Below are 12,938 nucleotides of genomic sequence, written 5' to 3' on the forward strand. Positions count from 1 at the left end.
TGGAAGGGGTCACTTATTTGGAATTAAGTTTTGGTAGAACTATAATTTATATTTTTGAATTCTGAATGCTTTATTTTATATAGATCAAGGAATCGAAGAAACATATTCAAGAAACCAAGAAACAAAATATGATTCTTCGTGATGAAGCGATTAAATATAAGGTAAAATTCCCTTCTTGGGATTACATTCTGAAAACAGAAGTAAAAGTAATGAGTAATTATTACCAATCTTAATATCTTTTTTTGTAGGATAAAATCAAGACACTTGAAAAAACTAGTAAAATTCTGGATGACACAGCTAAAAGTCTTCGTGTTATGTTAGAACATGAGAGAGAACATACTGTCAGGAATCAGGACTTGGTAAGAGTTTTGCTGCTAAGTGTTACTGTAGTGTAACACTTTTAAATATTTTGTATACTGCATGAGCTGAACACGATATTTTCCATGCTGTTATCTAAAGTAAGAGTGGGAGTCAGAGAAGTTGAACCTACTTCTGTCCATTTTTGAGGAATTTTAAGGACTAATATAATTTAAAGTGGTTTTGTGGAAGTATTTTTGTCCTCAGCTCTGTGTAATTTTCATATTACTTGGTTCTGTCCTCTGAAGCATGTAGAGCAACCAAGAAACTGTAACTCTGATAACTGTAACAGTCCTTACATTTGGTTCTGTAAGTTTTTTCAATAAAATTTTTACTTTAGTTTTAGAATTACATGAAAGTTGCAAAGACAGTAGAGAGGCTTCCTGTATGTCAGACACCCAGTTGAGCTTGACCACCTAGCAAAGGTAGTCTTGACAAGTTTTTCTGTTATGAAATTACTCTTTTTCCACCTTTTATATACTGGAATCTTTGGAAGGAAGTTACCCACAGTCCAAGAGGGGAGAGTTATGCCCCACCTCCTTGAAGAGCCAGTATCTTCATAAATTCTTTGGAATTTCTTCTGTATGTGAAATTTATCTTATCTCCCTCAAATCCTGCCATTTTTAATTCAGGCAAGAGAATTTTTAAAGTGTTCTTGGGTTTGTTTCTTTGTTTGTTTTCTCTGCCATTAGAAAAAAATTACTGATTTGAATTGGTTTACTTGAAAGTTTGTTCATTTTCTTTGCTTTCACCTTTCTGTCTGGTCATCTAGTACATTATCTCTTAACCAGGAAGGTTGTGGATGTCATGAAATATTTGTGCACTCAATTATGGTTCCTCTTTAAGTTCTTGATTTTTCCCCTATGCCAAAATTGGTTCACATGCTTTTACATGAAACATACAGGATGGCAGAGGGATATGTTTTGTTATTGCTTCTTCTTTTTGGCACATATTCTGATGTTTCTACCAAACTTCTAATATATGTTTTGTGTTCTGTTTCCACATGGCAGATATTAGAAAACAGGAAATCTATAGAGAAGTTAAACAATGTTATCTCCATGAACGCTTCAGAATTTTCAGAGGTAAAGCTGACTACAATTCCTACGGAATAGTTATACTATGTTTTAGTTTTGTTGAGGAGCAAAAATGTGATGTGTGCTAAAATATACAGAAAATGAAAACTACATTATTTCTGGTTGGGAAATTGTAACGTGCTTGTCCTTTCGAATTAATTCACTGATAGGAATGTTTTCACATTAGGTTCAAATTGCTCTTAAAGAAGATAAGCTTAGTGAAGAGAAGATGAAGTCTGAATGCCACCGGGTTCAAGAAGAAAATGCTAGGCTTAAGAAGAAGAAAGAGCAGGTAAAAAAAAAATAATGGATGTCTAAGGTCATGTAATCTAGACAACCAAATACCATTACCTCATGAATATTTTTTCTCAGATTGGTTTTTAAGGTAATGAAATGAGCATGCAGAATTCTGTACCTGGATATGCAAAGTTAAAACTCTGCTTCCAGAACTGAGTGCATGTCTACATTCTTATCTGTTCCAGAGCTCCTGTTCTTCTGTACAATTTATGATCAGAGTGTTTAGACTTTGTCTTATCAAACATTAACCAACTACTAACTTGAGTAACTTCAAAGGTTTAATAGATTGGCTTTTTAGACCAAAGAAGTAGGTATTTTTTAACCCTTCTTCGAGTAATTAACTGCTTCACTGGCCAAGGGAAGGTTACATAATCAAGAGTCTGGACTTGGGAGACGATAGGACATGCTCTTCCATTCCTACTGGAAGTGAGTTATTTGAATTGGCCCCAATTTTCTGAAGGATACAGTGAACTGGATCAACTTCCTTGACAGATCTGGTGTTCATGCTATAGCTCTGAATGTTAAGACCACTCTCCACTTTCCTTTAGCAAGGGTTTTAACCCATAGTCACAGGTCAGGGAGGGGCTTAGTTTCTTACTTCCCAGTCTCATTCACATAGTTCTCATGTCTTCAGTGCAAAAGCCCTAACCTGTGGGAATTCACATGTTTGACCTTTCAGTTGCAGCAGGAAATCAGAGACTGGAGTAAATCACATGATGAACTCAGTGAGCAAATCCAATCCTTTAAGAAGTCTCAGAAAGATTTACAAGTAGCTCTTACTCACAAAGATGATAATATTAATGTAAGTTCATTCTCATGAATACATGCTTAATTCTCATGAATTCTCATGAAATTTGCTGGATTAAAATTGAGAGGCTCTTACGGATCCCCTTTTGCTTCTTTTCTAGGCTTTGACTAATTGCATTACACAGTTGAATCAGTTAGAGTATGAGTCTGAATCTGAGAGTCAAAATAAAGGAGGAAAGGAGTCAGATGAATTAGCAAATGGAGAGGTGGGAGGTAAGATCAGTCTCAGGAAGTTGGACCCATTGTTGCCTTCCTGTCTTTAATTTAGTACACTGATGCTGCTTCTCCGCTGGCAGAATTTCCTCTTAAGCTTTACAGTCATAGAAAGATATCATTCGATTTCTATATATGTCTGTCTGCATTGGGCAGAGGTGGTCTGCTGGGTTGTGATAAAGCAATTGGAATGCAAAGAACACTGAACTTTTTTTCCATCCCATTGAGAACTAGATGACATGCATTAGAACGGTACGGGTCATGTTTTATACCTCTAAGTATTGAACACATGCAATAGGAGAAACCTGTTTCTCAGCTTCACAGAGATGACATATTGTTTTAATACTCGTCTCTGTAGCTGTGCAGTTTTAAGCCTTACAACCAGTTTTAAGAGTACTGAGGTGGTTGGAGCTATAAACTAACTTAGGCTGTGACAGTAGCAGTGTTTGCTGATGAAGAATATGTTTCTAAACACAGTTTCCCAAGTTGGCTATTGCTTGCATTAGTGGTTGTTTTAAACCACACCTGATAACAGATTCTGGGGGAGAACAGAGGAGTGACTCTTTCTAAAATAAGACACTTACCGAAGCAGAGATCTAAGAGAGAAGACAGAGCTTCATCTCAGATATATCCTCTTGCTCAAAAACAGCATGGATAACATTTTTATTGTACATACTAGGAATTTACTTTTTAAATTATATTTCTAATTCTCTTAAAAGTCAATTAGTCTCATTAGTTCTGTTGGTTAATTTGCTTTTTTCTTTTAGAATTTGAACACGATAATTTTGTAGTTTTGAGGAAGTCAAGAAAATATATACTTAAAAAAGCAAGGGAAGAAAAAGCAATTAAAACCTTCTGTTTTTTAGGTAACCAAAATGGGAAAATGAAAACTCGAATTAAGCAGATGATGGGCATCTCTCAGGTATAATCCTTTTTATAGAGTCCCATAAGTGCTTGTGAATACTAACGATGACTCACTTTTAAGAATACTTCTCTCTTCTGCACTTTTTAGACACAAACTACAATATCAGTAGTTGAAGAAGATCTAAAACTCTTACAATTTAAGCTAAGAGCCTCCATGTCCACAAAATGGAACCTGCAAGGTAGGTTGCTTCTTCAAAAGAAAGCAACACATATTGGAAAGATACAAAATATCATTGGGAAGACGAGGAATGGCTTATTGCTTTGCCCTTCTCATTCCTGTCGGCACCACCTTCTCAACCACGTTCTGAAGTCCTTGTGCACACACATAGAGCTCAACTGTTTTATCCTTTACAGATGGAATAAAGCAATTAGAAAAGGACTGCAGTTCACTGCAGTCTGCCAAAGCTGGACTGGAGGATGAATGTAAAACGCTGAGGCAGAAAGTGGAGATTTTGAGTGAAATATACCAGCAGAACGAGATGGCTCTGCAAAAGTAAGATTTTCATTGTTAGTTGTTAACACAATTGTCATGACTAAATACGTATACTAATGTAGATAATTTTATCTTAAAGATTATTTATGGTTTTTTCCATCTTTGATGGGTATGTGTTGTCTATCCTTCTTTGCATTTTTTTCCCCAGAACTTGCATTTTTCTTTCTGTTCTGACCAGCCATCAGGAATTGTTGACTGTAATTCATGTGAGGGGCGCGGTTTACTGGTAGCAGCGGCTGCTGCTGCACACGTGCTTCTTTTCTGCAGATGCACACCCTGTCTGTAGTCCACCACTTACTCCATTGGCCTTTCTTTGTGGTCATTTATGTAATTCGGATTAGTCTTACATTTGTTTTACTAGTGCTTGATATAGTCTTTTCAAATTCCAGGTGATTTTTACGACATGTTTTTTAGTAGAATAAGAACTTCAAAAGGAATATATAGTTACTGAAAGTATAGGACTTAATAAAATCAAATATTCAGACTAATCATGATGTAATTATGGTAAGGATGTTAGGAGTTTTGAATACAGAAATATCTGTTTGGTGTGCATATTTGGGTATTAATCTTTTGAAATATACATCTCAAATTTGGAGCTAAGTATCTCTCAAAAGATGTATTTTTGTAGTCAATTTTGAGGTTTTTCTCCACAAAAATATTTGAATTCCTAAAAATAGCTTGTCTGTGGCATTGCTATTTGTGTTTACTCTTACACTTTACTCAGTCTGGGAGAAGGCCTGTATTGCTGAATAAAGGTAACTTCTTAAAAAGTGCTTGTACTGCCTGATTCCATTAAACACTGAAAGCACACCGTTAACTTTCTCTAATTCTGCGCTCATCAAGCAACCAATTTAGATTTCCGAATTTTGTTCAGGCGAGATCTAACAACTGGGCCCACTTGAGAGAAACATTCCTCTTTTTATTACCTTTTCTAAGAATAAGCATGTCTCTGCCCTAATAGTAGGGTGAATCATGTAAGTGACAGTTTTTCTTCAGGACTCGGGCACTGTGGCACTATTTTATTCAGCTCCTCCAGCCTCCTTTCAGTCACCATGTCTGGTCTGTATTCTACTGTCCTCTCTCAAAGCCACTATGTTAGTTCAGGCACATGTCATCTTTACTGCCAGTCCCCTAACTAATCACCTGTCTTCAGTCTCCCTTTCTTATGCAACTTCCTCCACACTCTGATCAATTTTCTTGAAGCTCCAAGAGTGTATATTCTAAAATACAAGTGGGTCCATTTCATTATGTGCCTAAACTCTGTCAAGGATACGCCATTCTCTTCAGTATCCATGTTGGACTCCTCAGCAGGTATAGCGGTTGCTCCCCTTACATGGTCCCGAGCTGCCTCTCCAGGTCCATTTCCTGTAGCTCCTTCGGATGCTTCCTGACCTACAGCCACACACAGTACAGTCCCTTCATACCACTCCACGCCTCCTTGTCGTCATGTGTGTGGTTTTCTCCGTAGCAAAACTGTATTCTAACACTATTTCCACCTGCCAATCTCCTGCTTACTCAAATGTTTATGCTCCTTAAAATCTTTTCTGGAGGGAGTGGTGGCATAAATAGCCATAGACACTGGGTGAGTACTCATTTTTTTCTTATAATGTAACTGCTAAATATGTGTTTAAGTTTAAATCTACATATTGGTATTTGCTTTCCGTTTGTTGGTTTGTACTGTGTTTCTTTTCTTCTTCCTCTTGAATTGTTTGAACATTTTAAATTATTCTCTTCCCTTGTTTAAGCTTGGTAGTTAGTTACAGGTCATCTTGCTCATCTTGTAATGACATTTTGGTCAATGATGCACCACATGTATGATGGTAGGCCCACAGATTATAGATGTGTAGTAGGCTATAGCATTTAGGTTTGTGTACGTACACAGTCTGGTGTTTACACAGTGATGAAATCACTTAGCAATGCATTTATCAGAATGTATCCCCATTAACTGACACGTGACCATAGCTTAAAAGACCACAAAATTATATCCCAGACTTATCAAAAAGTCTGACATAAATTAATAGATTTACCTCTTTCTGGGCTTTATTTCCTTCCCGACTTAGGTGCTTTTGTGCTAGTGTATATTAATATTCTGTATACCTCAAACTCCACAAGACTTTTTTGTCTTTCACGGTGCTGTCCTGCAGTGTTCATTCAATTTACACACATATTTATTGTCCCTGTAGTTCTTTATTCACCTACATCTTTGGTCTTACATTTGGGATCACTTTCATTCTACTGGAACATCCTTTAGTAACAGATTCGATGAGTTTACCTTTGTATCAGATGTCTTTATTTTGATTCCATTTTAAAATATCTTTCTGCTGCCTCTAGAATTTTTCAGTTATTGAATTTCAGCACTTTAAAGATAACCAATTGCTTATTTTCTGGTTTTAAAGTTTCCCTGAGGAATCTGTTATCATTCTTATTTCCCCTCTTTCAAATGTTTCACCCCTGTCCTAGCACCTTCAGTCATACTTCTTTTTGGTTTTCAGCAGTTTTATGGGGAGGTGCCCAAGAGTGGGGTTTTCATTTTTCCCCTTTCTCTGTCTCTCTTTTCCATTTATGCTGCTTGGATGATGAACACCTCTTGAATTTGGAGGTATTTTTTTTTCTGTATTAATTTTGCCTCAGTTTGTCTTCTCCTGAGATACCAATTAAACATGTCAGGCTTTGTAAAAATTATTTCCTCTATCTCCTGCATTCTCAATTTGCTTCATTCTGGATGTTTTCTTTAGACCTGTCTTCCAAAGTACTAAAATATCACTTCAGTTATGAAACCTGCTGCTAAAGTCAGTCATTGAGTTCTTAATTTCAATTACTATTATTCATTTTATAATTTCTAATCCACTGCTGAAATTCTTGATCTTCATTTTCACTTCCTTGAATATGTAAGGCACAATAATTTAAAAAATCTGTGTAAAACTAATTCCATTATGAGAAGCCGTTGAGTCCATTTCTCTTGTATTTTAGATTTTGATCACATTGTCTTGTCTTGTGGAGTGCCTGCCCAGTTTAGATTGAGTGACAATTATGATAATGATAAAGGAAATTTGAGGCCTAGGAGGGTGTGATCTTCCCACCGGAAATATTTGAGGTTATTTCTAGCAAGTCATCATCAAATAATCCAGTCAGCAGTTAAGGTCATTCAGAAATGTCATAGTTTCTTCAAAGGACAGTGTATTACCAGTTTAATATTCCACATATCCAGCACTCTCTACTCTCAGCTCAAAGCCCAGGGCTTTTAATAGAGTTCCTCCATCTCCAGCAGCCCAGAACTCCACCTCTTTTTTATTTGAACCAGAGACCTGTTGGAAGCTTTGTTCAGCCTCCTTATCTCTCTGCACTGTCTTCAATGTGTGGATGAACCTAGGGGAAGAGTGGCTTAAAATGCCAGTCTTACTTGTAATTCTGAGATTCTTTTTCCTACAGGATCTTGGCCATACACATGTATCTTTCATGCCTTATCAGCTCTCTGATGCCTTCAAGCACATTCTTTCTATTTTTGTCAAGATTTTCTCATTGTTCTCAGACTAACTCATCCACTATTGGAAGCAAAATTCTCTCTGGTCTTTCTTCAAGTCTCAGTTTTTTCACATTTCTTACTAAACCAGAGTTAGGGAGGGATTGTTCAGTTCTTATATATATCTTTTACATATTAAACTGTGAGCTCCTTTTTTTTAATGTGGGTATAGTACTTCACCCATACTTTTATCTTAGCACCTTACAAGGTGACTGCTGTATTATAGCCACATGTAAAATATTTCCTAAAGTACTGAATGAGCAGTTATAAAAAAATACGTAAACCTTTTTCTTTGGTGTTAGGAAACTTTTTTTACTATAGCTCTTCTAATTTTGCTTCTGATTCATAGAAAGTTAAGTTTCAATTTAAGTATCATGAATCAGAACTATGGGTAAAGAAGTACAAGGGTTACTATAAAAGGGCATTTTTAAATCATTAAATGTTGCTCCCTTTACAATCTATGTTATACTAGATTGAAATCATGAACTTGAAGGTTATTAGGTTGAAACCAGTTTCTAGTAGATATCACCCTGACCATTTGGATTTTTTTTCTGTTCAATAAACATTGCCAATACTCAGATTGGCCTCTTTCCTTAATCATGATTCCATCGAAGTAGGTAGTAGGAGTTCCACACCTGACATGTGAAAATGTTCTCCCGTTAATTGCACAGTTACATGACATGTTCCAAGGGCTCTTTCGCTGACTACCTTTATCATGTCTTGGTTTCAGAAACAGTTCATCCATAACAAAATAAGAAAAGTAACTAGTGGTCTTTCCATGGTAGAAGGAAGAGAAGTAATTCTCCCTTGCTTATCCCAAATAAGCTTAGCTATGCTCGGTTGATTCAGCTGGGTCTCCACACTGAAGTAACGTGAGCTTTCTTCATGTCCAGCACAAGAGATTGCCCACTGTGTTTTTACATCTGTTTCGTTCATTATTGAGCAGAGAATTATGAGTTAGAAAATGCAGGTGATTCTCAAACAGGCCATAGTTTGATTTTTATCCCTAAATGGCAGGTTTGAATTCCTTCTTAGACTCTGTATGTCTGTGTATTTTTGGGAGTAGGATGGGAAGTGACATTTGAATAGAGATTTCAGCTAGACTGCTGGGAAGAAAGAGAAACACTTTCACTTGACAACCCATTTTATCTTAGGAAATTGAGTGAAGAAGTGTATGAGCGGAAAGAAAGAGAGCAGCAGCTGTCAACTGCAGATGAGAAGGTGGTTTTGGCCGCAGAGGAAGTAAAAACTTACAAGTGAGTTCAGCTTCTAAAGGTGGTGTCAATGGCTAATGAAACTAGTGTTAGTTTTTTTATAACCATCTTTACATTTTGTAGAAGAAAATAATTGAACAGAAGCATAAATATCAGTGGGCATGAATACCTTCAGTTCTCACAAGAGAAAAAGTAAATTTTATACCCAGTGCTGGCAAGACTGTATGTAAGGGAACTTGGTTAATGCAAACAGTTTGGGGGAGAGGGGAGTATATATTGCAGTGATTCTTTAAGAGACCAATTTGTTATAGGATGTATCAAAAGCCTTTAAAGTTACTGTGCCATTTGATAGATGCAGTAGTCATAATTTTCGGAAGTTTTCTGATAATGGGGGTAAAAAAGCTTTACCAAGGAAGATATTAAAAGGATTATTTGGGAACATATTGAAGAACATATAAGGAAACTATAATTTATCAACTCATAATCTCCATCGACTCAGAATTTCTAGCCATTAAATAATAAGGAAATTATGTAGCATTAGCTTTCAACATTCTTGTACTCTATTTATATAACCATGTAAATATGTTTTTATATGTATGGATGAATTCTTTTAGGGTACAGTTGTTAAGAGTATTGGGAATGTGGCCAGGTTGTTTGAATTTTTATCCAGTTGTGCTTTAACTGGTAAAAACAAGTGTAATTCTTAGGCGCAGAATTGAAGAAATGGAGGAAGAACTGCAGAAATCAGAGCGCTCATTTAAAGATCAGGTAATAATTATACTGCCCTACAGTTGCAGAATTTTTTGGTATTGAGTACAGACTGTTCTAATGGCTATTATAATGAGTTCCAAAACATATTTTTTGATGTATCTTTTCAGATTGCTGCTCAGGAAAAAAAAGTGCATGCTAACTGGGTAAGCTTTTCTTTCTTTCCTTTACTTTGTGTGTAATCTACCACAACTGAATTTAAATATATTTTCTCCAACAGATAAGAATTCACAATGCAGAAAGGGCTTTAGCTGAAGAGAAAAGGGAAGCCGCTGACCTGAGATACAAGTCAGTGATTTTGATATCTCTATTTTCAATGCAGTTTAATTTTTTAAAGGCTGAACTATGTGGTCTCTAATAAGGAATTGATTTCTATTTCATATTTAAGTCCATGCTTTCTCTATATTCAAGATTATTGGAAATAACTCAGAAGGTGGCACTGCTGAAAGAAGAGCCTGTGACTGTAAAACCAATGCCAGGAAGACCAAACACACAAAACCCTCCACGGAGAGGTGGGAAACATTTCGTAAAAAGCAGCATTCTGTTTTTTGGTGTAAAGAGTATATAAATTACTTTTTATTTTGTGTGTAATAGTTATGATGCCCTAGAAATAATTCCAAGAACTTACCGAAGAAAATTAAGGTCTTAAAGTGGTAACAAGACGCTGTCTTCTTCAGGTCCTTTGAGCCACAACGGCTCATTTGGCCCATCCCCTGTGAGTGGTGGACAATGCTCCCCTCCACTGGCAGCACAGCCACCCGGGAGGCCTCTCTCCGATACTCTCAACCCAAGAGATATGCCTAGAAGAGAATTTGGTGAGCATTCACATGTGACCTTGAAATAAACTTTTCAAGAGTGCTCTTTCCCTCTTATTCAAGATTTCTAATGCAAATAACATTTTAGAATTTTGGGTCGATCCAGTAGACAGAAGCAAATTTCTTCATTTGTGTTGGTGGATAGTCTACTGAAGATCTACTTTAGAACAGAAAGCATTTATTTATTATTTCTGTGGAGGTCCTTTTCTTGTTTTTGGTTTCTTTTAACTTTTTACTGGGAAGTATCACCCTACATCTTTAAATTTGAGGTTCCTCTCCTGAATATTATAAAACTAGCCTTAAAACTTTATAGTTTATGCAGTATATATACTTCTGTATATCACCACTATAATCTGAAATACTATAAGTTTGTTTTAAAAATCCTAAATATGTCTATAATGCTAGGTAAAATATTGAAGTCCGATTATGTAGTGAAACAAATCAGCCTATAGAATTTATATCAAGCTTAAATGAATTACAGGACCAGTGCTACTAATGTGCAGGGTTTATTGCTGTTATTTCAATCTACAACAGTTCTTATTTTAATTCTTTAAGCCCGTGCATAAATTACAAGTGATTTCCCTTAATTGTATTGGGAGTCCCGTTTCTAATGCCGCTTTTTAGCTAGAGTTGAACCCAGGTCTGTCCACAATTGATTTATTTCTTCTGAAAAAATACATTCAAGGGCTCAGTTATCTCTTTCTCAAGGGTCAGTGGACAGGCCTCTGTCTCATCCTCAATGGTCTTCTGAGGTGTCTGGGAAAACCTCTGCCTCTGGAAAGAGACCTAAGTGTGTTCAAAGAGTCTAAAGTCATGGTGGAAGGTGAGTGGAGGATTTTTTTCACAGTGTACAAGTCAAAATCAGTCTAAATAAATACTCTGGCCTTTCACAGACCCAGGATCTGGTGCAGCTGCCATGATGAACAGCAACTCAAGAAGCTCTTCCCCTTCTAAGGTGATGGACGGGGACAAGGTAAATGCTGCAGCTGTTGTGAATTACAATTAGGTATTTCAGGAACATTCAGCTTTTCCTACAGCACTCTCTCTTTGCCTCATCTCCTCTTTGAGTGTTCGATTGTTTTTTTTTTTTTAAATCAAACTGTTCCCCAAGAGCCTGAAGGCCCTTCAGTTCCCAGCATTACTTCATTGGCTGAGCATCTAGGAGCAGTAAGTACATAGAGTTCGAGGACTGGACTGAGCTTGTACTTGGTGTATTTCTGGAAAGGATATGAGGAGTACTAGTGTACTTGGCTTTAAATTGCACTGCAGTACTGATCTCACTCTTGTCCTTGATTTGGGAATGTTGCTGAAATCTGACTAGTTGGTTGGCTGTTTTTTTCTCCTCTTGCCTGTTTTGGTTAGACAATTAACCTGTTCAGAGCATCTGCTATAATTGTAATTACTCTTAAAAATGTGAAAAGTCATCATTTCAACTATATTGTGTGATTCAGTGTTGAATGCTCTTAGGGAAAGTAAATTCATTTTAAGTTGCAAGACCCATAGTTCTTATATTTTCATTTGGAAGACTGCTATTTAAAAATTTCTCCACTTGTACACTAACCAAAGCCCACTATGTTTTTTGGGGTTTTTTTAAAAAGATGACCGGTAAGGGGATCTTAACACTTTACTTGTTGTTGTCAGCACCATGCTCTCCAAGTGAGCTAACCGGCCATCCCTACATAGGGATCCGAACCCATGGCCTTGGTGTTATCAGCACCACACTCTCCTAATTGAACCACAGGCTGGCCCTGGGAAAGCCTACTTTGAATGATCTGAAATTACAGATTGATAACAGAAGAACCTTTGCTGCAAGTGAAATAGTAGTGAAAATCTGTAATTACCTGTTGATTCCATTCCCAGCAATGGCTTTAAATTATGTTCACATAACTGTATTCTCTTGTTACTTCTGTTGCTGTTATAACTGGTAAGTCTTCTGATCATACCTCATAGGGCTTCTCTATGTTGAAATCAAAGTAAGTTTAAATATTTAGAGTTTCCAAGCCAGTTTAACATAGGAAATGATTAGTCAGTATCTTATAATATATAGAATTTCTAATGAATGAAGGTAAATATTAGAGCTGTGTCTGCCTAATTGTATATATAACATTGTTTCTGTTGGAAGATACTTCTGAGTTCCAGGGCAGGACTCCAGGAACACATATCTCTTGAGAGATCTCTTTATTGAAGGGAAGCTTGGGTTAGACCCAAAAGCCCTTTGAGGTGGAAGACTTTAGAGAGAGTAGAGACCCCTTTGTTAGAGATGAGAAGCAGAGGTGGAAAGAGCAAGGGCTTGGAGGCAAACCTGGTATTGAATTGTAGCTTGGCCTCTTCCATGCTGGGGGACCTTCAGCAAATTATCTAAAACTCTGTTCTCCCACAATGAAAATAAGATGTTCATACTTAGAGATTTAGAGATCTGAGAATTCAAGATATACAAAAGCCCTTCTGAAAGTACTC

The 12,938-nt window shown here is 36.7% G+C and overlaps 1 pseudogene; it reads right to left on the minus strand.

Annotated features, from left to right (window-relative positions):
- Positions 1 to 12,375: 12,375 nt before the first annotated feature.
- LOC134390527 (ski oncogene-like) overlaps positions 12,376 to 12,938 on the minus strand; it is a 65,016-nt pseudogene continuing 64,453 nt past the window's right edge.

Source organism: Cynocephalus volans, chromosome 11 (genome assembly GCF_027409185.1).
Source record: "Cynocephalus volans isolate mCynVol1 chromosome 11, mCynVol1.pri, whole genome shotgun sequence".
NCBI classification, from domain to species: Eukaryota; Metazoa; Chordata; class Mammalia; order Dermoptera; family Cynocephalidae; genus Cynocephalus; species Cynocephalus volans.